Genomic DNA, 21442 nt, shown 5'->3' on the forward strand with positions numbered 1-21442 from the left:
GTAAGTAGCTTAAGAAATTTAGATGATGTGCGAAGGACTGGAGAGGATTGGGCAGGAGCCAGTAGGGCAGACGCTAGGGGCAGAAGACAGAAATTTCCGGTTGGGGGAGGAGGGGTGAAGGGCAGAGGTGGGAGGGAGAGGGCCGGGGAGAAGACAGGAGCGTGTGTGCTTTGTCATAGCCCAGCAGTGGTGGGCAGAACTTGACAAGAGCCTGAATACACACAGTGTGGGGCAAATGCAGCCCTGGAGGAAGCTGGAGCCCAAGGTTTGGACTCACCCAGGAATTGGGAGAACATCTGTGAGACAGACCCAGACTTGGAGAGGCCATGGCCTTGGAGCTGGGGACCTAAAGGCGACGTCACTAGGTTCCCTAGGTGGAGGGAAGCCCATGGGCTCACTCCCTAAGCTGCAAATGTTATTCAGATCCAAGTCAACCATTACGTCTAATGCTTGTAATGTAGCTCCTCATGAACCTTGTTTTCTCTGTGAGAATGTTATGTCCTTGACCAGGCTCTGCTTCCTTTTAGCCAAGGACTTGGGGATGGGGAAGTGGTGACGAAAATGCACAGGGGTTCAGTGACTGCCGTGTGTCGCCAATTCATGTACATTATGCAATTCAGTCCTAGAACAACCAACACTGTAGAGTAAGGATAATTATCCCAATTTGGTAGACGAAGAATAAGGCTCAGAGGTTAAATGACTCTCCTATGATCATTCAGCAAAATGACTCACCCCAGAGCTAAAATCACTTGCCTAAGAAGGTCAATGACTTGCACGAGAGGTTGACCAGGAGGTTAGATGACTTGCCCAAGATCGTTCAGATGTTGCTGGTTCCAAAGTCAGGCTCGAATTCCTGGGCTGCCTCCTCCTGACCCTGTCCTCCTTCCCATGTCCTTTCAGCACCCAACACAGAGCTAAGTTCGCACCAGGTACTCAATAAAAGTTTCTCTTGATTGTGTAGTTGACAGATTACTAAATCCAGCACTGGGATGAGTCTCTGGCGTTAGTTACTTCTTCCAGCTGTGTATCTAGAAGAAGGAGCCCTAGATATCCTGGAAAAGAAAGCCAAACAAATACCCGGCTAAGTTCAGGTAATAATTTTGCATCTAACGACGCTAATGATATGTGATATCCAACCAGGCTCTCAGAGTCCCACTCAACAGGTGTGCTCATTTTCTTCTTAGATGCCTGTCTACCAGGTGTTTCCATGGGTAATGGAGGGACCTTTAATGACAAGGTCATTCCCAGACCAGGTGTCTGTGGAAGACAGAAACACTGCTCTAACTGTCCTCTCGCTTCTCTTGTGATCCAGTAGGGAAGTCTGTGCTTCAGTTTGTTTTCAGGAAAATGGGGACATTGAATATTTCAGGAATTCATAACGAATGTACTTACATGAGTCTTTAAGGTTCCAACCAGAAGGAAGGACAAATCCTGAGTTTGGAGACAGATACCTCCTGGAGTCCTGGCATTGTCTGTCCTACATGGATCCTTGAATATATTCTTAAACTCCAAAACCTAGGATTCTCTTTTTTTTTTCTTTTCAAAACTTTATATAAATCCCAGATAGTTAACACACAGTGCGTTATTGGTTTCAGTAGTAGAATTTGACGATTCATCCCTTACTTACAACACCCAGGGCTCATCCCAACAGGTGCCCTCCTTAATGCCCATCACCCATCTAGCCCATCTCCCCCCCATCTAGCCCATCTCCACCAACCCTCAGTTTGTTCTCTGTCTTTAAGAGTCTCTTATGGTTTGTTTCTCTCTCTCCATTTTCTCCCCCTCCCATATGTTCATCTGTTTTATTTCTTAAATTCCACATGTGAGTGAAATCATATGGTATTTGTCTTTCTCTAACTGACTTATTTTGCTTAGCATAATACACTCTAGCTCCGTTCACGTCATTGCAAATGGCAAGATTTGGGGTTTTTTTTGACAGCTGAGTAACATTCCATTGTATATATATGCCACATCTTCTTTATCCATTCATCAGTCAATGGATATTTGGGCTCTTTCCATAGTTTGGCTATGGTCGATAGTGCTGCTATAAACATTGGGGTGCATTTACCCCTTCGAATCAGCATTTTTTTATCCTTTGGATAAATACCTAGTAGTAGTATTTGCTGGGTCATAAAATACTTCTATTTCTAACATTTTGAGGAAACTCCATACTGTTTTCTATTTCTTTGTTTTTTTTTCTTTAAATTTTTTAATGTTTAGTTTTGAGAGACAGAGAGACAGAGTGTGAGCAGGGGAGGGGCAGAGGGAGAAGGAGACACAGAATCCGAAGCAGGCTCCAGGCTCCGGGCTGCCAGCCCAGAGCCCGATGAAGGGCTCCAACTTATGAACTGTGAGATCATGACCCGAGCCGGAGTTGGATGCTCGACCAACTGAGCCAACCAGGCACCCCTGGTTTTTTTTTTTTCTTTAAAAGTGATAATAACCATTGTCCAGACTCCCAGGTGAGGGTGTTCCCTGGGGGTTGTGCAATGGGGGAGACTGGCAATCGTTTGTAGCCTGGACCCCTGCAGTGGCTTCCTAAGGGGTGTCCCCACTCATGTTCATGACGCCCCACCACCCTTTCTCCACACAACAGCCTGGGCCACGTGAAAGTGTGGGTCGGATCCCAGCCTGCTCCTCCAAGAACTCTCTGAATGAAGGTCAAGTAGCTGCAGAAGAGACAAGAGCCAGTGCCTGGCAGGGTCTGTTAAGGAACCTCAACTCCAGGTGATATCCGTCACCCCCTCTCTGGCTTTCCACCTCAACACTTAAAAAAGTGCACGACGAGGGCCTTCGATCGGGGGGTAGCATAAGGTTGCGAAAGAGCATGATCTTTGGTGCAGGACCAGTTGCGTTAAGGACTCATTTCTGGCCCTTGCTGATTGTGTAGACCTCGGGAAACCTACACAGTCTTTCCAAGTCTCAGCTTCTTCATCTTTAAGATGGGAACAGCAACACTGCTTTCTTCAGGGTGACTGTGTGCTTACACAGCACCCTGCTGTAGGCCCATTGAGACAGTTACCGGTCTGTTTCATTACTGCCTCCTTACCTGGCTGTTCCTCTGTGATGTTGGAAGTGACCCAAGGGCAGGGCACATATCAGTCGTATTTTCTGCTGTGTCCCCAGTGCCTCACACAGGGCCTGAAACGGAGTGGTATGAACAGAGAGATTGTCCAGCGAGCTCTCTCCCAGCAGGGGTTGTGTCTTATTAACCACTGGATCTCTAGTTCCCGAGACAATAAGTGGTATTTTCTCTTCCTCTCTCTTTCCTATTATTGGAGTCTCCACAGCAGCTGTCCTGGAGACAGCACATCAGGACTCGCGCAGCTCACGAGGGTTGAGAGATGGGGTGTAGACCAGATTTCAGTGAGCTGATTTCAAACTATGTGCGGGTGTGTATTCGTTTTCCATTGTTACGAACCAAATTACTTCCAGTTTAGTGTCGTAACACGTTTATTAGCTCACGGTTTCTATAGGTTCGGGGCTGGGCACAGCCTAGCTGGGTTCCCCGCTTCAGGGTCAGTTGAGGTGCTAGACAGGGCTACGTTTTCATCTGAGGTTCGACTGGGGTGGGGTCTGCTTCCAAGCTCACGGGGCTGTGGGCAGCAACCATTTTCTTATGGGTTGTTGGACTGAGGACCTCAACTTCTCACTGGTGGTTGACCAGAGGCTCTCTTTAATTTCCGGAGGCCACCTTCAATCCTCCTTTGAATATGTCCTGTTTGTCACAAGAGATCGAATTTCTATCTGCACTGTGGCCCAGGAGGCTAACTTCTAACAAGTCCATCAACTGAGCTCTGTCCTCCAACATCTGGTCGAGTTTGACCAGAGGGGACATCAGCAGGAAATGCAGAGAAGTAGGAGACTGAGGGTACGATGTTCCTGGGGGTCCCTCCTGCCAGGTCGGGGGCTCATTTTTCTAAGCAAAGATCACAGCAGTTTTCTTTCCAGCTGCCTTCAGCTTCTGCTACCTCCTCGGGGACCTGGTAACTGCTTCTTTCCCTTGCCGCTCAGACAGAGGGTGGTTACTAGCTCACGGGGGCTTGGCTATCCCTTCATTTTTCCTTAATCTGCTCACACTTTCAAAAATATGCCCTCTGTAAATTCTCTTTCACCCCATTTGAATGTGCCGTCTGTTTGTTCAGGACTCTGATATAACCCCCTTGGAAAATAACCTGATCTCGCCCCGATTCAGTAGCCTTCCTATCGCATCCACACACGAAGTGCTTTCCCGCACATTTCTTTTATCTCCTTGATGTTCCCAAGGTTTGTTCACCGTGTTGAAAATCACGTCCCTATGGCAGGACTGCCATGTGGCTGGTGTTCACTGGGTGGGCCTCCCGGGTGTCAGTGCTGGCCCCCATCCTGACCGCCTGCGAAAAAGTCGTGCACGTACCAGCCGTAACTACTGGAATGATCGCTCCTCACAAAGGCCATGCCCACTGCGGTCTTTGAACCACCCAGAGCGAGTAGCCTGCTTTCGTAGCCGTTACGCTCACTGTGGTCCTCTCTATGTGGGTACATGAAAATGCATACGTGTAAGTTTCCCATTGCTAAAGTAGATAATTGCCACAGACGTGCTGGCTTCAGACTACATAGGTTTATTACCGTATAGTTCTGGAGGTCGGGAGTCTCAAAGGAGACACACGGGGCCCAAGTCAAGGTGTCGGCAGGGTTGTATTCCTTCTGGAGGCTCTGGGAGAGAATCCCCGTCCTTGCCTTTCCTAGCTTCTACACGCTGCCTGGATTCCTTGACTCGTGACCTGCTTCCACCCTCAAAGCCGGCAATGGCTGACCGGGTCTTTCTCCTGCTACATCCTTTTGATACGCCCTCTCGTCTCTTACAAGGATCCTTATGATTCCGTGGGGTCCGCTCGGATAATCTAGGATAATTGCCCATCTCAAATTCAGCTGATAAGCAGCCTTCATCACATCTGTAACCGTAACCCCCCCTGCCATATTGCATAAAACATTCACCGTCTCCAGGGGTTAGGACATGGACATTCTCGACCACAGCACAGATACTCACGCAGCTCTTTCTTTAAAATGGGAAACTGAGGGGCGCCTGGGTGGCTCCGTCGATTGAGCGTCCGACTCTTGATTTCGGCTCAGGTCGTGATCCTGCGGTTCATGGGGTAGAGCCCCGCATGGGGCTCCATGCTCACAGCGCGGATCCTGCTTGGGATTTTCAATCTCTCTCTGCCCTTCTCCAGCTTGCACGCGCTCTCTCGCTCTCTCTCAAAATAAATACATAAGCATTAAAAAAATGTCATACAGAGAGGAAAAGCGTACATAACCATCAATTAAAAGTTGTCTTGCTTCTTTTAAATCCTTCCTTTTTCATCATAAGTAGGGGTAAGCAGCTAACAAAGTCCCTTAGCACAGTTGTTCTTTTTACTACACTTGGAGAATTATGTCGATCTTATATTGATCTTTGAAATGATATACATGAATATTATATGTATCATGTTCATATCATGTACTTAAACTCTATTTGCAAGGAATAAAGGAGTCGTTGGATTTGCTTGGAACAAGATGGGACTGGAGAATCTGATAGGGCTGAGGACCCCTCCATTAGGTATAATTTGTGTCCCCCACATTGATGACTGTGACTGACATACAGCAGAGCTCAGGCAGCCTTGGGGAAGTGGAGGAATAGGTGGGCAAATTATTTGCCTTTAACATCAGTATAAAGAGCTTGGCGGGTACTGCTCTGTGTTGTTGAAGGATACCTTGCTAAGTAAGGGTCACAACCTCTACTTAGTGGCTTCTGAGGTTCAGGACAATTTGTGCAACATTCTGGTCCCTGAGAACAGGGCAAAATCCACGCCGAAAAGATTTCTCTTGCAGGTGGCCTTTTTTGGGAGATGAAACCATTTCTGTTTGCTCAGTGTACATTTCCCAAGACAGGGACTGCAGTTTGAGATTGGTGAGCTCGGGAATGGAGCGTTGGGAAAAAAATAAATAAAAGAAAAACTAAAAAAGAGAAAAAAGAAAGAGAAGAAAAAGAATCAAGTAGAGTCCCCAGTTGGGAAGATGTTGTTTTGAGGGACGATTGATTTGCCTAACTCTTGCCGTTCTCGCCTGTGTGTTTATTCTGTCGCTTCTTCTGTGCTGCTCTGAAAGGGACTTCTCTTTCTACAAATCAATCAGTCCCTTCCAATCGGCCCACGTTCTTCTTTTGTTGTGAACAGGTCTTCCTGTCCTGTGTGTCCCTGAGTTGGTATGTGTCTCCCAGAGATTGGCACTAGCTGCAGTGAACGTTTGCAGGTAGATCTGTCACCCGGAAAGAATCTTAGAGCCCCAACCTCTTCATTTTGTTGACGAGGAAATAGAGAGTCACAGAGATCTGACGACTTCTGTCAGGTTATATAGCTGGTGAGTGGCAGTGCTGGGCCAGGAAAGCTTCACCGAGAGTTCTCAGTTCATCTGTAAAAATTTGTGCTCCATCTGGAAGTGGGCTACAAAATAAAATAGCTTTTTACGCTAATTACAGAGATGTGGCTTCTTTATTTATTTATTTTTATTTTTTATTTTTTGACGTTTATTTATTTTTGAGACAGAGAGAGACAGAGCATGAACGGGGGAGGGGCAGAGAGAGAGGGAGACACAGAATCGGAAACAGGCTCCGGGCTCTGAGCCATCAGCACAGAGCCTGACGTGGGGCTTGAACTCATGAACCGCGAGATCGTGACCTGAGCCGAAGTCGGACGCTTAACCGACTGAGCCACCCAGGCGCCCCGAGATGTGGCTTCTTTAACAGAAGTTCAGAACATGAGCGTACACATACATACATATGCATACATTAATTATATAATTTCATTTGAAGCCATATATGCCACGGAAAGGCACTATCAGAATATGGGGGGAATTTGCATAGGATTTACAATTTTTAAGTATGAAAAGGAAACAGTGAAAATGAGGAAAATGGAAAGAAGAAAAAGAGAACTCAATGTGCTGAATAATTTACATACTGACAGCAAGTTTCTTTGAATGGAATATACAAATGTATGTAAATCGCCCTGACTACTTAAGAGGATATGCAAATATATGTCCACAGAAATCTGCTATTTGTCATGTTGAAGGAGAATACCAAGACGCTTGATTTTCACTCCAATTATTTTTCTTCTTTCCAGAAAGGGCCCTCAGGAAACCCTGGGACTAAATTCCTGTCCATCTAGGATCTTAGTCAACCGTGTTAGTCAACGCGCCCCAAGCCAAGCGTCGGACAGGTTGCTGGAGTTACGAAGGTGAATGAGACAGAGAAGGCATTAGTCTTCCAAGAGCTTGGAGTCTAACAGGGGACACGCGTGTACAGGGACTCGCGATGCACCACTGGGATACATGCACTCGGGGTACAAATGCGCTCACTGAGATCACACCCTTGTTGCGATACACAGGGTTAAATTCACCTGTCTTAAGTGGTAGTGGTGAGTCTGATGGGGCGAGGGCTATGTCGTTGACACATTTAGTGTCCCTGCCTGTCCCTGCCCTACTTTGTCATTCTTTCGTTTCTGCCTTGAGTTCTCATCTCTTAGTGCCTCCAGCTCATCTTTCCTAAGTCCTCATTTTGGGTTCGATACTTTCAAGGGTCTCCTGACGGTTGCCTGTCCTGACCAGGTTGTGAGGAGGGAGGCAGGATCTACACAGCCCTTTCTAGGCCTACCCCTCTATGATTCTATATTGAATTTAACATAAACGGAGTCATAGGGGTAAAACCAAAAGAAACAAAGGGAGCAGAAAAAGGGAACTGATTTCTCTTGAATGCTAAGCTTGCAAGGTCATGGGCTTTGGGGAGGCAGCCATGAAATCAAATGCCCATTTAATTTCTCCTGACTTGTGCGATCTTGGCTAAATCACGACCACTTTGGAACGAAGCAGAGGGAATACAGCCTACCTTGAAGGGTTGTGAGGAGGAATGAATGAAGCCAGCAAGCAAAGAAAATTTATGGTTCTGTTCCAGAAACTTCCCTCAAACCCTAAGCTCATAGAAACAACGGACTACTTGAGATCTCTACCTGAACATCTAAGCTTAATCTCAAAACGTGTCTCAAATCGATCTTCCAATCTCCCCCAAGCCATCCCACGCACATTCTTCTCTTTCTTTTTTTTTTTTTTTAATGTTTATTTATTTTTGAGAGAGACAGAGACAGAATGCGAGTGGGTTAGGAGCAGAGAGAGAGGGAGACACAGAATCCGAAGCAGGCTCCAGGCTCCAAGCTGTCAGCACAGAGCCCGAGGTGGGGCTCGAACTCACGAGCTGTGAGATCATGACCTGAGCCGAAGTCGGACGCTCAACCTACTGAGCCACCCAGGCGCCCCTATCCCACGCACATTCTTACCTACACTATTTGTTGACCACTCCATCCCTCCTACTGTTCAGGCCGAGTCCTTGGGGCCTTTTTTGGCTCCTTTCTTCCACACATCACATTTTATACATGAGCAAACCTCACGTCCACCTTCCATATACAACCAGAGTTCCACCATTCTTTCTGACTCCACTGCTGTCGCCATGGCCCGAGCCACCACACTCTCTGACCTTGGGTGTTGCAATAACCTCTGTGCAAGTCTCCCCACTTCTGTGTGTGTGTGTGTGTGTGGTCCCACAAAGCAGAGAAAACAGTGTGGTCCTTCAAAACCTTCAGTCAGATCACATCGTTTCTCAAAACTCTGCAATGGCTCTCCATTGTCACTCAGAGTAAAAGCAAAAGCCTTTGCAATGGCCGAGAAGGCCCTGCCTGAAAAGGCCTCTCCCGGGGACGCCTGGGTGGCTCAGTCAGTCAAACATCTGACTTTGGATTTCTGCTCAGGCCATGATCTCATGGTTTATGAGTTTGAACCCCACGTTGGGCTCCACTTTGAGAGTGTGGAGCCTGCCTGGAATTCTCTCTCTCCCTCACTTTCTGCCCCTCCCCTGCTCTCTCTGTCTCTCAAAAATAAATAAACTTAAAACAAATTTTTAATTAAAAAATAAAAAAAAAGAAAAGGCCCCTCGTTTCTCCTCCGACCCTCCTGCCCTCTCTCCCCCGTGCCCCTGCTCTCTCTGATCTAACTTCACCGGCCTCCTCCCTGTTGCTTGAATATCTCCGACATGTGGCAGCCACGGGGCCCTTGCACGAGATGTTCCCTCTGCCTGGCATCCTCTTTTCCACGTAGTCTTTTGGCTCATTTTTCCACTTTTTAAAGCCTTTGCTCAGATGCCACCTTCTCAATGAAACCTAACGTGACCACCAAATCTGATGCCACATTCCCCTGCCCGAGTACTCCCTCTCCTCCTTGACGGCTTTAGTTATTCTTTTTGGGCAAATATCACCTGCTTCTTTCTAACAAGTTGGAGGCTGTGCTGGTCTATTGTAGGTCGTTGTTAATTGTGTATTTCCCCTCATCTAACTGAAGCTCCTCTTAGGGCAGAGATCTTTCTCTGTGTTGCGAATGGACCTGCCTGCATCTGTGTCTAGAAACACAGTGGGAAGTCCACAGATATTTGTGAAGCGACAGGATCACCTGCCCGAACGCAAAATGCTCCAATTGTAACGCGTTTTCTCTTCCTTGACATCAGCTGAAACGCTGCACCCAGTCGGAAGGTAAATCGGACTGGGGATGTAAAGTACAACACGAGAAATATGATTCACATGGTTCACGCTGCTGGGTGGCAAACTGGGAAGTTGTTAACAGAGTAGATGCTGAGAGCTGTCACCCCAAGAGGAACATTTCTTGTTGATGTTGTGTCCGCGAGGTGGTGGTTGCTTGTTTTGTTCTTTAAAACCGTTTTTTTTTTTTTAAATTTTAGAGAGAGAGAGAGCACAAGCAGGGGAGAGGGTGGGGGGAGAGAGAGAGAGAGAGAGAGAAGGAATCTAGAGCTGGGCGTGGAGTGCGCGACGCGGGGATCGATCCCAAAGCCCTGGGATCATGACCTGAGCCGAAATCAAGAGTCGGACGCTCACCCAAGTGAGCCGCCCTGGGGCTCCGAGGTGACGGGTGCTAACTAAACTCACTGTGGCAATCGTCTCGCAATATATGTGCGTCAAACCATCACGCTCCCACCTTAAACCTATACGGCGATGGGTGTCCATTACTTCTCGGTAAAACTGGACAAAAATGAAAAGCGACAGAGTGTTTGTTAGGGTCAGAGAAAGAAATGGCCCCCAGCCACCCTCCCTCTCTGCCCTTGCTGTGACAGGGCCCCGTTCTGTCTGGATTATCTCTGCTCCTCAGGGGACACTTTCCAGCAGGGGAGGGCTTGTGTTTGGCCTGGGTTCATCTCTCTTGGGTCAAGTGCCACGTTTCCGCCTCTTCTTCATAAGGTTCCACGCCCCACTGCGCCTTATGAACGCAGGGCCTGCGCTCCCGCCAGGAAGCACTGAGCCTCTGCTCTGTCCCCTCTGCTCCGTGGCAGACACTGTCGTTCAGCCTCAGTCTCAGCTCTTCTTTGCTGAAGGGATGGTGCTCTGCCTGCGTGTAAGAAAGTGTCTTCCTTCCTGGTCACGCCTCTTGTGGCTTCTCAGCCTATGCCGGGCTGTCTCTTCTACGACTTATTCCCCCAACCCCCGGGCTGGGGAAGGACAGGACGGGTGGCAGATTATGGACCGGAGCACGTTGCCCGAGCGACGCACGCCGCCTCGCAGATCACAGAGCGCCTTCTTGCTCCTTGACGTCTTCATCGCCGCAAAGGGTCGGGCCCGCCTGTGACGGTTCCACGACGATGGCGCTTAGAACACGACAGCCCTGCATTCGCTCACAGCTGGTCCACTCAGCGGCTGGGTGACCTCGGAAGTCCCGCGTGGTGTCCCGAGCCTTGGATCCGGGCCGATGACATCGTGATCCTAAAGGCTACCATCCAAACCCAGATACCTTTGAGCTTAAGCGTGAGTCCTTTTTCCGTATTTCAGCTATTGAAAATGAGGCCGGAATAAACGTCGGCGTGCGTACATGTGGAACCTAAAAAACCGAATGAATGAACCCCGATCGGAATCAGACCTACAGATACAGAGAAGGAACGGTTGCCAGAGGCGAGGGGGTGGAGGTTGGGCCAAATGGGTTAAGAGGAGAGGGAAGGGCAGGCTTCTAGTTACAGAATAAGTAAGCCGAGGGAATAGAAGGCACGGGGTAAGGAATATGGTCAGTGATCTCCCAGTCGTGTTTGCAGGGTGGCAAATGGTAGTCACACGTGTGAGCACCGCGTAAGGTACAAACTTGTCTCACCCTTGCGTTCTGCACCCGAAGCGAATGCGGCACTGGGTGTCAGCTCTCCTCAAAATAAAAGTCCTTTTTATTTTATTTTAATTTTTTTCAACGTTTTTTAATTTATTTTTGGGACAGAGAGAGACAGAGCATGAACGGGGGAGGGGCAGAGAGAGAGGGAGACACAGAATCGGAAACAGGCTCCAGGCTCTGAGCCATCAGCCCAGAGCCCGACGCGGGGCTCGAACTCCCAGACCGCGAGATCGTGACCTGGTTGAAGTCGGATGCTTAACCGACTGCGCCACCCAGGCGCCCCTAAAAGTCTTTTTTAAAAAAAAAATTTCCAAGAAGCACTTTGAATTTTTTATTTGTTTTTGAGCTGAGTTTTATTTATTTTGAGAGAGAGATCGCAAATGTGGGAGGGGCAGAGAGAGAGGGAGAGACAGAATCCCAAGCAGAATCTGTCAGCGGGGCTCGAACTCACAAACCGTTGAGATCGTGACCTGAGCCGAAACCAAGAGGTAGATGCCTACCTGAGTTACCCAGGTGCCCCTCAGATAAATACTTTATTTAAAAGAAAAAAATTTTTTTTTAATGTTTATTTTTTTTTTTGAGACAGAGAGAGACAGAGCATGAACAGGGGAGGGGCAGAGAGAGAGGGAGACACAGAATTGGAAACAGGTTCCAGGCTCTGAGCCATCAGCCCAGAGCCTGATGCGGGGCTTGAACTCCCGGACAGCGAGATCATGACCTGAGCTGAAGTCGGCCACTTAACCGACTGAGCCACCCAGGTGCCCCGGTACTTTAAATAGTTGTATGAGGCTGCAAGCTTCGTTGGCTTTATGGCAGGGTTGTTAGGTACATGATCACCCCTGCTAATGATGATCCTCCTCACTTACAATCCTAATGCTAACACCAAACACTCAGGTGGCAATAATAATACTTATAAGTATTGATATCTAATAATACTGCTGATAGCACTTATTAAGTGATTGGGAAGATTAAAAATATGTATTAGGGGCACCTGGTTGGCTCAGCTGGTTAAGGTGACTTCGGCTCAGGTCAGGATCTCACGGTTTGTGGGTTCGAGCCCCACATCGGGCTCTGTGCTGATGGCTTGGAGCCTGGAGCCTGCTTCGGATTCTGTGTCTCCCTCTCTCTCTGCCCCTCCCCTGCCCGTGCTCTCTCTCTCTCTCTCTCTCTCTCAAAAATAAATAAACATTAAAAAATTAAAAAAATATATATGTATGTTAAAAGCCCTTACATACTGTTACATGTTATATAAATGTCCATTGTTTAATTAAAAACTGACAAGACAGACCAGGTGGGTCATTCCTAAATAGGTAGTGACTAAGTTACAGAGGGTCTAGTGGGATTCTTCATAGTTCCCCAGATGGGAAATGGCCAAGCAGGGTTTCTAACTATCAGTTTAAGATGAATGCCTGCTTGTTTGTTTTTTCAACAGCCAGAGGCATGTTCGTGTCATCCACCTGGAGGTGAGCCAGGCCTGTTTGCTCAGCGATGAAGGCCTTGAAGGCAGGGTCTGTGTCTTGCTAATCTAATCCGTGTGTTCTCGGTACCTGTTAGAGAACCCGGCAGCGTGCACGGCCCTGATGGACGTAATGATGATGGGATGCACACATTGTTACAGAAGAAAGTTCTGAAGGAACGGTGTGCATGACGGGTACTGTCTTTTCCCCAGAAGTCAGGTGCAAGGAAAACCTCAGGAGGTGGGCTGGAATCAGTGAGAGATGCTGGGTAAGCTGCAAGTGTCAGAAGCCCAGAACGGTGCCCTTAACGTCTATCTGTCTAGGCTGGTGATATTTACACGGCAAGTTAAATGCTTGCACTTTGCAGGGTCTTAACAAGTGTTTTTGAATGAATCAACATCCACAGGGGCGGTCTCTTTGACCTGAGGAGGGACACGAGATTCTTCTAGAAAACAATCATTATAAACTTTTGGCCAAGAGAACCAAGCACTTGGAAAAGGCATGGGCAGATGGCAGCGGGCAGGAGCAGCAGCTTGGACGTGTTCTCCTACATGCTGCGGGGCTGAAGTTTGATGGCTGGTCTCATGCACCGCTGCTCTTCCCCAGCGGGAGATAGCAGATCGTTGTCCTTTTGCGCTGGGTTGACCTGAGCCTTCTCCCAGGTATGACACCAGCTCTCTCTGAGCCACACATCTACTGGCTGTGTAGCTAGGACTCTAATCCTTGTGCATTCCACTAAGCGATCTTGTCTTCTGCTATTTACCTCTTCTTTCTGCAAAATTTCCATGAAAGGAATCTCTAGAAAATTCCGTACACCAGGCACATGCAACTGTTTGCACATCAAAGTGTCTTGCTTGTGTAAAGTAAGACTGGCCAAGTATTTCCCAAATTAGTATACCACAGAACACGAGTCCAGCAAGGCGTCCCATGACAAATGGTCCCATGGATAACGTCAGGTCTTACCTCCATTTTTTCCCCGTGTAGACTCCCAGTGGACCTTAGAGACCCTAGAAGACCTTCCCTAAGAAACTTGTCTAACTTCGTGAGACGTGGCATTCTCTCTGTTTAAAAAAAATGTCCCTAGCCCCCCTTTCTTTCCTAGAACATCTCAAGGTTCCAGTGCTTAGTAAAACACACGTTGGGAGATGCCGGGTTGGAGACTTCTGATCTACTGATCTATTTTAAGAGAGCAGCTAGTGGCCTCTCGGGAGGAGCCTAAGTAAACACTGTGGGTTCCTAACCCATACCTGGGGGATTGTATTACTTTTTACATCTGTGCTTAGGGCGCTGGCATAGATTACTTAGAAAAGGTGAAGCAAAGTGTCTCTAAGAAGCTGTCTGAGTCCTGTGTCTGCCCACCCTGAGGAAAATGTTTATAAAGGGCAATTTATGTATCACGGCGGTCTTGAGATGCAGGAACGTTCCTACTTACAACATTTCAGTGGCGGGTTTCAGGCTGCGGAGAAGGTTACGTTTGCGGTCTTGCCTTGCAGAGATCCTCGGAGAGTAAGACTCGGTACCTTTTAGGAAAGAGACTTTGGGTAACTCAGAGCAGGCAGTCTGTGTGTCTTCTGACTTTATTTTTTCACTTTGTTAGGTCATCCGGATCGGCCTTCTTCTTAGTTTTTTAAGACCCCTCTCGGCTTCTCCGGGCCATTGCGGTGGGGGGTGTCGGTGGTGACACAGGCCAGGTCCGAGGAGGAAAAAGGCAAGTCCAGCTGTGGCTCTTCCGGGAGGCAGTACGCTCACGGTCGCCAAACCCGCGGTTCATCCCACGGGGTGCCAGGGACAAAGATCCCTTCTGGGCATGTGTCGCAGCCTCTGGTCGTCCCCCAAACTGGGCCTCCGTTGAGATGACCCTCTGAGATTGGATTCGAAACCGTTCTGTGGCAAGAAGATGGGAGGGAGAAGCTGAGCACAGTGAAGGCACAGAACACAGAGGATCTGCTTCCGAGAGGGGCCCCGGAAACTACCAACTCGGACTTCGAGGCGAGCTCCGGGCCTCCGGAGGTTCCCGGAAGACCTGGCCTTCGTGGAACTTCTATTGTGGTGGTGAGGAGGCGGTCAATGGACACACAAAAAGCAAATCGATGGGGGCGCCTGAGTGGCGCAGCCGGTTAAGCGTCCGACTTCAGCCAGGTCACGATCTCGCGGTCCAGGAGTTCGAGCCCCGCATCGGGCTCTGGGCTGATGGCTCAGAGCCTGGAGCCTGCTTCCGATTCTGTGTCTCCCTCTCTCTCTGCCCCTCCCCCGTTCATGCTCTGTCTCTCTCTGTCCCAAAAAGAAATACAATGTTGAAAAAAAAAAATTAAAAGAAAACAAAAAACAAAAAACAAAAAAAACAAAACCAAAAAGCAAATCGATGAGTAAGAGAATTTCCAGTGGTTACAACTGTTGGTAACACGGGACTTCACAACGCTGCGAAGAAGCAAAATGCAAAGAAGCCAGAAAAGGAAAGGAGGAGTGGGAGGGGGGTGGCTGATAGGTGATGGGGGACAGTCCCCTGAAGCTGAATGACAAGGTGGGGCTCCCATGGAAAGATCCAGGGGCAGCGCCCTCCATGCAGAAGGCGCATCAACAGCTGCCCTAACTTGGAGATGAGCGCAGCTGGTTCAAGAACAAAAAGATGTCCGGCGTGGACATTCATGGAATTTTTGGAATGGCTGAGTGGTAGGACATTTCCCCCCCCCCTAAATGGAGTCTGAAGCCATTGAGAATTTTAAACAAGGTTATCATGCAATGTTATTTGTGGCTTGCAAGGCTGGTTCTGGCTGTTTGGAGACAGGAAACAGGGGGAGGGCAGGCCGAGGGGTGGAGGTGGGGTGTGTGGAAAGCAGAAGCAGTGAGACCAGGTTGATAAAGTGGCCCAGGCTGGGGAAGGGGTGACCTAGATTATGGCAGCTTGCTGTCATAATCCCAAATAGGGGATGTAGTATTTGCCACACAAGTCGTCAATAAACGTTAGCTAGCTATCATCGTAATTATTATCTGATGTCTCTTTAGCTCTATGTCCCACGGAGTTCCAAGTTGCTTTCCTAGCCCTTGGGTCAAAAAGGGTAAGGTGCTGCCCAGTTTCTGGACGGTGGCTCTTTTCTAGGTCCGTGGGACTGGCAGTGTCCAGCCGAAAGGGTCAGGGACGCTACGAGGGAGGAAAGGGTGGGTCAGGGAAGGCCTGGAGACCTTAGTGTCCACCTGTCCACTCATCGTGCACACAGACCTAACCTAGAAGAAGAGCAGGGAACACACAGGAACCAGCGGACCCGTGTGGGACATGTTCTCTCACAGGCTATTATTGGCTCTGCTGTGGATGTGTATAATTGTCTATAAATAAACACCTTCCAGGGCTGCTGCTGTACGAGAAATCACTTTAATCTCCACTAAATCTTGAATCCTTTTGCATTTTAAATGAAAGCCTGTATTTTTAAAACACCTCTTTTATATAGCTCGAAATCACATGGGCGAAATTAGCTGTGTTCCCCCTTGATTTCTCTGCAATTGGTGGGGTCCAAGACTTCCTTTAATAACAGATGTTATTCTCCCACCAGTGCCTTCACTGTCATCCCTGATGACCGTGGACCTTCACTCTTGTGCCCCCTTTCACGCCCCTCTCCCTGTTTATCTTCCTATAGAGAAAGATGAGGAAAAAAAATAGATTCTTCTAACCAACGGGGCATTGGTCCCGTTCTTCTAACCAATGGTCCTTTCCTCCACGAATATTTTAGCCCTATTTCCACCCCAAAATACATCTCTTCCTTTGGCATAGGATTGTTTTCAGCCTGGTTACTTTTAGGAAGCAGCAGCCACGGGAAAAAACTGAACACTGAGTGGAAGTCACCTCTTTCGTAAGACATTTACATTTGTAAGAGAAATCTCTTTCCTCAGGGTGTCTCCCTCTGTGTATCAGAAAGTGAGCCATGACTAAATTTCTAGAAACTTTTTAAAAGTTTATTCTCCTTTATTTATTTACTTATTTATTTATTTAGAGTGCTCAAGTGGGGGAGGGGCAGAGAGAGAGAGAGAGAGAGAGGGAGAGAGAATCCCAAGCAGGCTGCACTATCCGCATAGAGCCCGACTCAGGGGTCAATCTCACGAACTGTAAGATTCTGAACTGAGCCAAAATGAAGAGTTGGACGCTTAACCAATTGAGCCACCCAAGCAGCACTAAATCTCTAGAAACATGGGGATGGCAATGACCTAAATCTGCACAAAAACTTTCCCTGATAGCCTCTCATCCCTGACTTCTCAAACCACACCCCCCTCCACCCCCACAAAACATCTTCTGTTGCCTTTAGCTGAAAATGATATTTAAGGTGGTAGCTTGGGCCATCGGGGGAGTTACTCAGTTTTCCTGGGGCCCTCCCATGTATACAGAAGTATACATGTCTTCTTTGGGGAGCAAGAATTCCTGTCCCTTCAAAGGTCTTTCTACCTGGACTCAGAATCAAATTGACAGGTGGCAGACTAACCGGAGAAAATCAAATTTAATAGACGTACGTCCAGGGAATCCACACAGACATGGAAATTCCAAAGACAGTCAGGCAACATGGGGTCTATATGTCATTCTGAACTAAGGAGAAGGGGGCAGGGACCTGGCACTAAAAAGGAAATTGTGGTGTCTAAATGTCGTGTCTTTCCTGATTGGATGGGGGTCCCCAAATGTGGGGCGACGGTGGGGTGAAAGCTGGTGACAGGAGCCCGTGAAAGGATCCACCTGAGGCAGAATAAAGGAGACAGAAGTGTATTGAATTCACTGCAAGGGAGAGGCGGGCAGGACTACAGAGGAAAGGCTATCTGCAATGAGGCAGTGGTTGGGGGCTGTTTTTAAAGGGGGAAGACGAGAAGGTATGGCGATGAATAGAATTTTCCCCTATTTTGGCAACTGTGCCTGGTTGGAAGAAGCCCATGGGTTGGTTAGGGTCTCTGGATATTTTGGGGTGGGTCGCCCAGTGGGGCTGTCTGTTTTCAGCCAGGGGGTGGCTAGGGGACCCCTTCGGCCTTGACCAAGTTTCCATTGCTCAAGTCCGTTGTCTAAAAGTGGTCTCTTCACAGCAATCAGAAGAGCAGGTGTTTGGTAATCAGAGGCCTGTCCTACCCTACAGATGGGTCGCTCAGACAGAATTGATCTCTGTTAGTAATTCTCATGCGGACAAAGACCCCCCAGTTTAGATTCTTCTGTGTGGTTAAGGGAGGGACCAAAAGTCTCTCTGGAGCCCACAGGGTCTCAAGTGCCTTCACCTCGAAATAATCCACATGCGAAAGTGGCACATTCAGGGGCGAGGCGGGTGGCGCGGTCAGGAACCCCTTCATCTTTAGATGTCTGGTTTTTTTTCCAGTGGCTTTTTTTTTTCAACGTTTATTTATTTTTGGGACAGAGAGAGACAGAGCATGAACCGGGGAGGGGCAGAGAGAGAGGGAGACACAGAATCGGAAACAGGCTCCAGGGTCCGAGCCATCAGCCCAGAGCCTGACGCGGGGCTCGAACTCCCCGGACCACGAGATCGTGACCTGGCTGAAGTCGGACGCTCAACCGACTGCGCCACCCAGGCGCCCCTCCAGTGGCTTTTTTAAAAAGAAAAATGTCAGCAACAGAAGGCCAATCCACTAATCAACTACCAGAAGAGGTTCCCTGCGGGGGTACTGGATGGGTCTCAAAATGTGTTCAGTTATGCAAATATTTCCATTGGAATATCAAAACTGGATTTCATGCAGCCTCCATTGCGTGCATTGTCTCCACACACATCCCTACAACTCTGATGAAGGAGCAGAACGCACGAAGTGCTTCGCTGGTTTATCCACACAGGATTTGAAACGGATCTGTGTGTTGTGCTGTTGCTACGTTGATGTAAGGTAGAGAAGCTGCGAGGTGCAGCGGACGGAAGGAAGGATCGGGAGACAGAAGACGCCACCATCAGCTCTGCATCTGACGCACCGCGTGGCCTCGGGCAGGTGAGATTAACTCTCTGATTTCATCCTTTTTTTTTTTTTTAATTTTTTTTCAACGTTTTTTTTTTTTTTTTTAAATTTATTTTTGGGACAGAGAGAGACAGAGCATGAACGGGGGAGGGGCAGAGAGAGAGGGAAACACAGAATCGGAAACAGGCTGCAGGCTCCGAGCCATCAGCCCAGAGCCCGACGCGGGGCTCAAACTCCCGGACCGTGAGATCGTGACCTGGCTGAAGTTGGACGCTTAACCGACTGTGCCACCCAGGCGCCCCATGATTTCATCCTTTTTTATTTGAGACGACTGAAGTGTGATGTCTAAGTCTCCGCCTGATGCTAAGGTTCCAGGACTCTGGGCTTGAGCAGTTGGCTTATTGGAGGGCTGTTTCTAAAGGGCCTCAACTTCTGTGGTCCATTAAGACGTGTACCTCTGGAATTTGGCCTTCCGTTTTGTAAGAACACTCAGAGCATTTTGAAGAGGAACAAGAAGGTCACTTTAACCCTTCTCCAAACCGAGTAGGTCAGGTGACTGGATTAGGATAATTCGGGCAAGGCCAGGGAGAAAATAATGGGCATTTATGAATTACATCAGAGAAAGGGGTCCCAAAGGGGCTGCTGGGCACTCTTTGGAGAGTGGGGTGGCTAGGACAGGAGTTAGTAAGCGTCTGCCTCTCTCCAGGGAGACGTGTTTTCCCAGCCCCTCCCAGCGGAGGTAGAAGCCATGGGGCAGGAAGGGGCGGTGGCAGGGGTGGGTGGGCAGAAGCTGGTATTCCTGAGGCTTTCTTAAAGACCAGCTAAGGTAGCCTCCTACTGGCTCTGGAATCCCCAGTTCCCTCCCTGTGGTGCCGAGCCGACCATCAGGGACACTCTGTGAGCCCCCCTGACTGCGGGCACAGGGAGATAGATCACGGTAATCAAACCACAAACGTAACCCTTTGACTTGCTGATGGGGCGTGTCTGGCGACCTGGCCATTGCCAGCTGCCCGTCAGGTCTGTCACCACCTGTAACCTCTCCGTGACTCTGTGAAGAGCTATCTCTAGACTGATTTTACAGATGACAGGGAGAGTGAGTGGCTCGGTACTTGGCCCAGCCTCACCCATCGGGGACCATGGTCTGAACCCGCGTCTGCCTAAACCCAAGCCCGCGTTCTGTCCACTGAGCGGCCCAGCTTCTGGAGTCAGTGCTTCTGCCCAGAGGTGCCTCCCCTTACAACCTGTCTATGTGCCTTTCCCCTGGAAATAGTTTCCCTTCTTTATCAGCGTCCCAGGGACCCTTCTGGGAGCTCTCGATGAGCACCGTAGAGTCTTCATTAAGAGTAGAAAGATCTATAGGATTCTATTGTAGCAGAATGTGGGGGAGACCCTTGGATTGAGACTCAGGAGTGGGTGCCTGTGGACCAACGATTTTGAAGGACAGTGTGATGTCTGATTCCAGAGTGTCTTGTACTTTGCTGAACTAGAATTGAAGAAGCAGAGGGAAGCTTAAATCTAAGCAACATGTCCGTGCGGTTGGGGAAAGCTTATGGGTCAGCCTCCATGTGGCTAAGGAAGGTCACCGACTCTAGGAAGAAGCCTAGAATTCATGGAATACACCCACTTTTAGTTTTTATGGGGAGGGAAGCGGAGGCTGGCGTCGAGCCAAACCGCAGCCTGGGCTGACGTGCGCGGAAAGCGTAACCTGCACTCCAGGTTTCAAATACCTAGTGAGAAAACAAATGCAAAATTTCTCATTAATAATGATTAACCGATCGCTGAATCATCGTACCGCGGATGTATCGGGTTAAATGACATTTATTTATTTATTTATTTATTTATTTATTTATTTTTTCAACGTTTATTTATTTTTGGGACAGAGAGAGACAGAGCATGAACGGGGGAGGGGCAGAGAGAGAGGGAGACACAGAATCGGAAACAGGCTCCAGGCTCCGAGCCATCAGCCCAGAGCCTGACGCGGGGCTCAAACTCATGGACCGTGAGATCATGACCTGGCTGAAGTCGGACGCTCAACCGACTGCGCCACCCAGGCGCCCCAATGACATATATTTAAAATGAATTTCACCTGTTTCTTTTTTCTTTTGCCACGTGGCTGCTAGAAAGTTTTAAATTACAGACGTGGCTTGCATGATATTTTGGACTGGATTGCTTCAGAAGAAGAGAACAAGTTGCCTTGAGGCACAGAACCAATGAAAGTTGGGGCCAGAAATCAGGGGTCCTGACGTGGACTCTCAGTAAGAGGTGGTTTTTTTTTTCCCCCTTATTTCCACTCTTGAACACTATTTCATGGGTGGGAGTGGAACAAATGTAATTTTCTCCAATTCTATAGGTTCTGGGTGAAAATTTGAGCTAACTGGCATCTGTGTGGATTTATTTCAGTCCTGTTTTCGTGCCCTTGGGGATTAACGTTCCAGTGACAGCCTCCTTTCCCAGCTCAGTTTGTGCTTAGCTGTTCCCATCGACTTGACTATCCTCCTGATGAACTTTAGACTCCTGCGGTAGCCAATTTCTTATTATTTCCCAACACTGTTCTTTCGTGCCACAGGGCAATGGCCGTCATTAAGGAGCTTTAATCAACAGGGCGACACGGTCACATTTGCATTTTTGAGAGGTGGCTCTAGCCACCTATGGTGGATCCTTTGGAAGGGCAGCAAAGCAGCTCCACACAGGGAGAACAGTTCAGCGGACCAGTGAGTTACATCCGCGGGACAGGAGATGGTGGTCTGAGCAAAGACAGTAGCAGTAAATGGAGAGCTGACATTTTTTAAAGCTTTATCTTTGAGGCACAGAGAGGGGCGGGGGATAGAAGATCTGAAGCGGGCTCCACGCTGACAGCA

Source organism: Prionailurus bengalensis, chromosome F2, assembly GCF_016509475.1.
Source record: "Prionailurus bengalensis isolate Pbe53 chromosome F2, Fcat_Pben_1.1_paternal_pri, whole genome shotgun sequence".
Classification (NCBI taxonomy): Eukaryota; Metazoa; Chordata; class Mammalia; order Carnivora; family Felidae; genus Prionailurus; species Prionailurus bengalensis.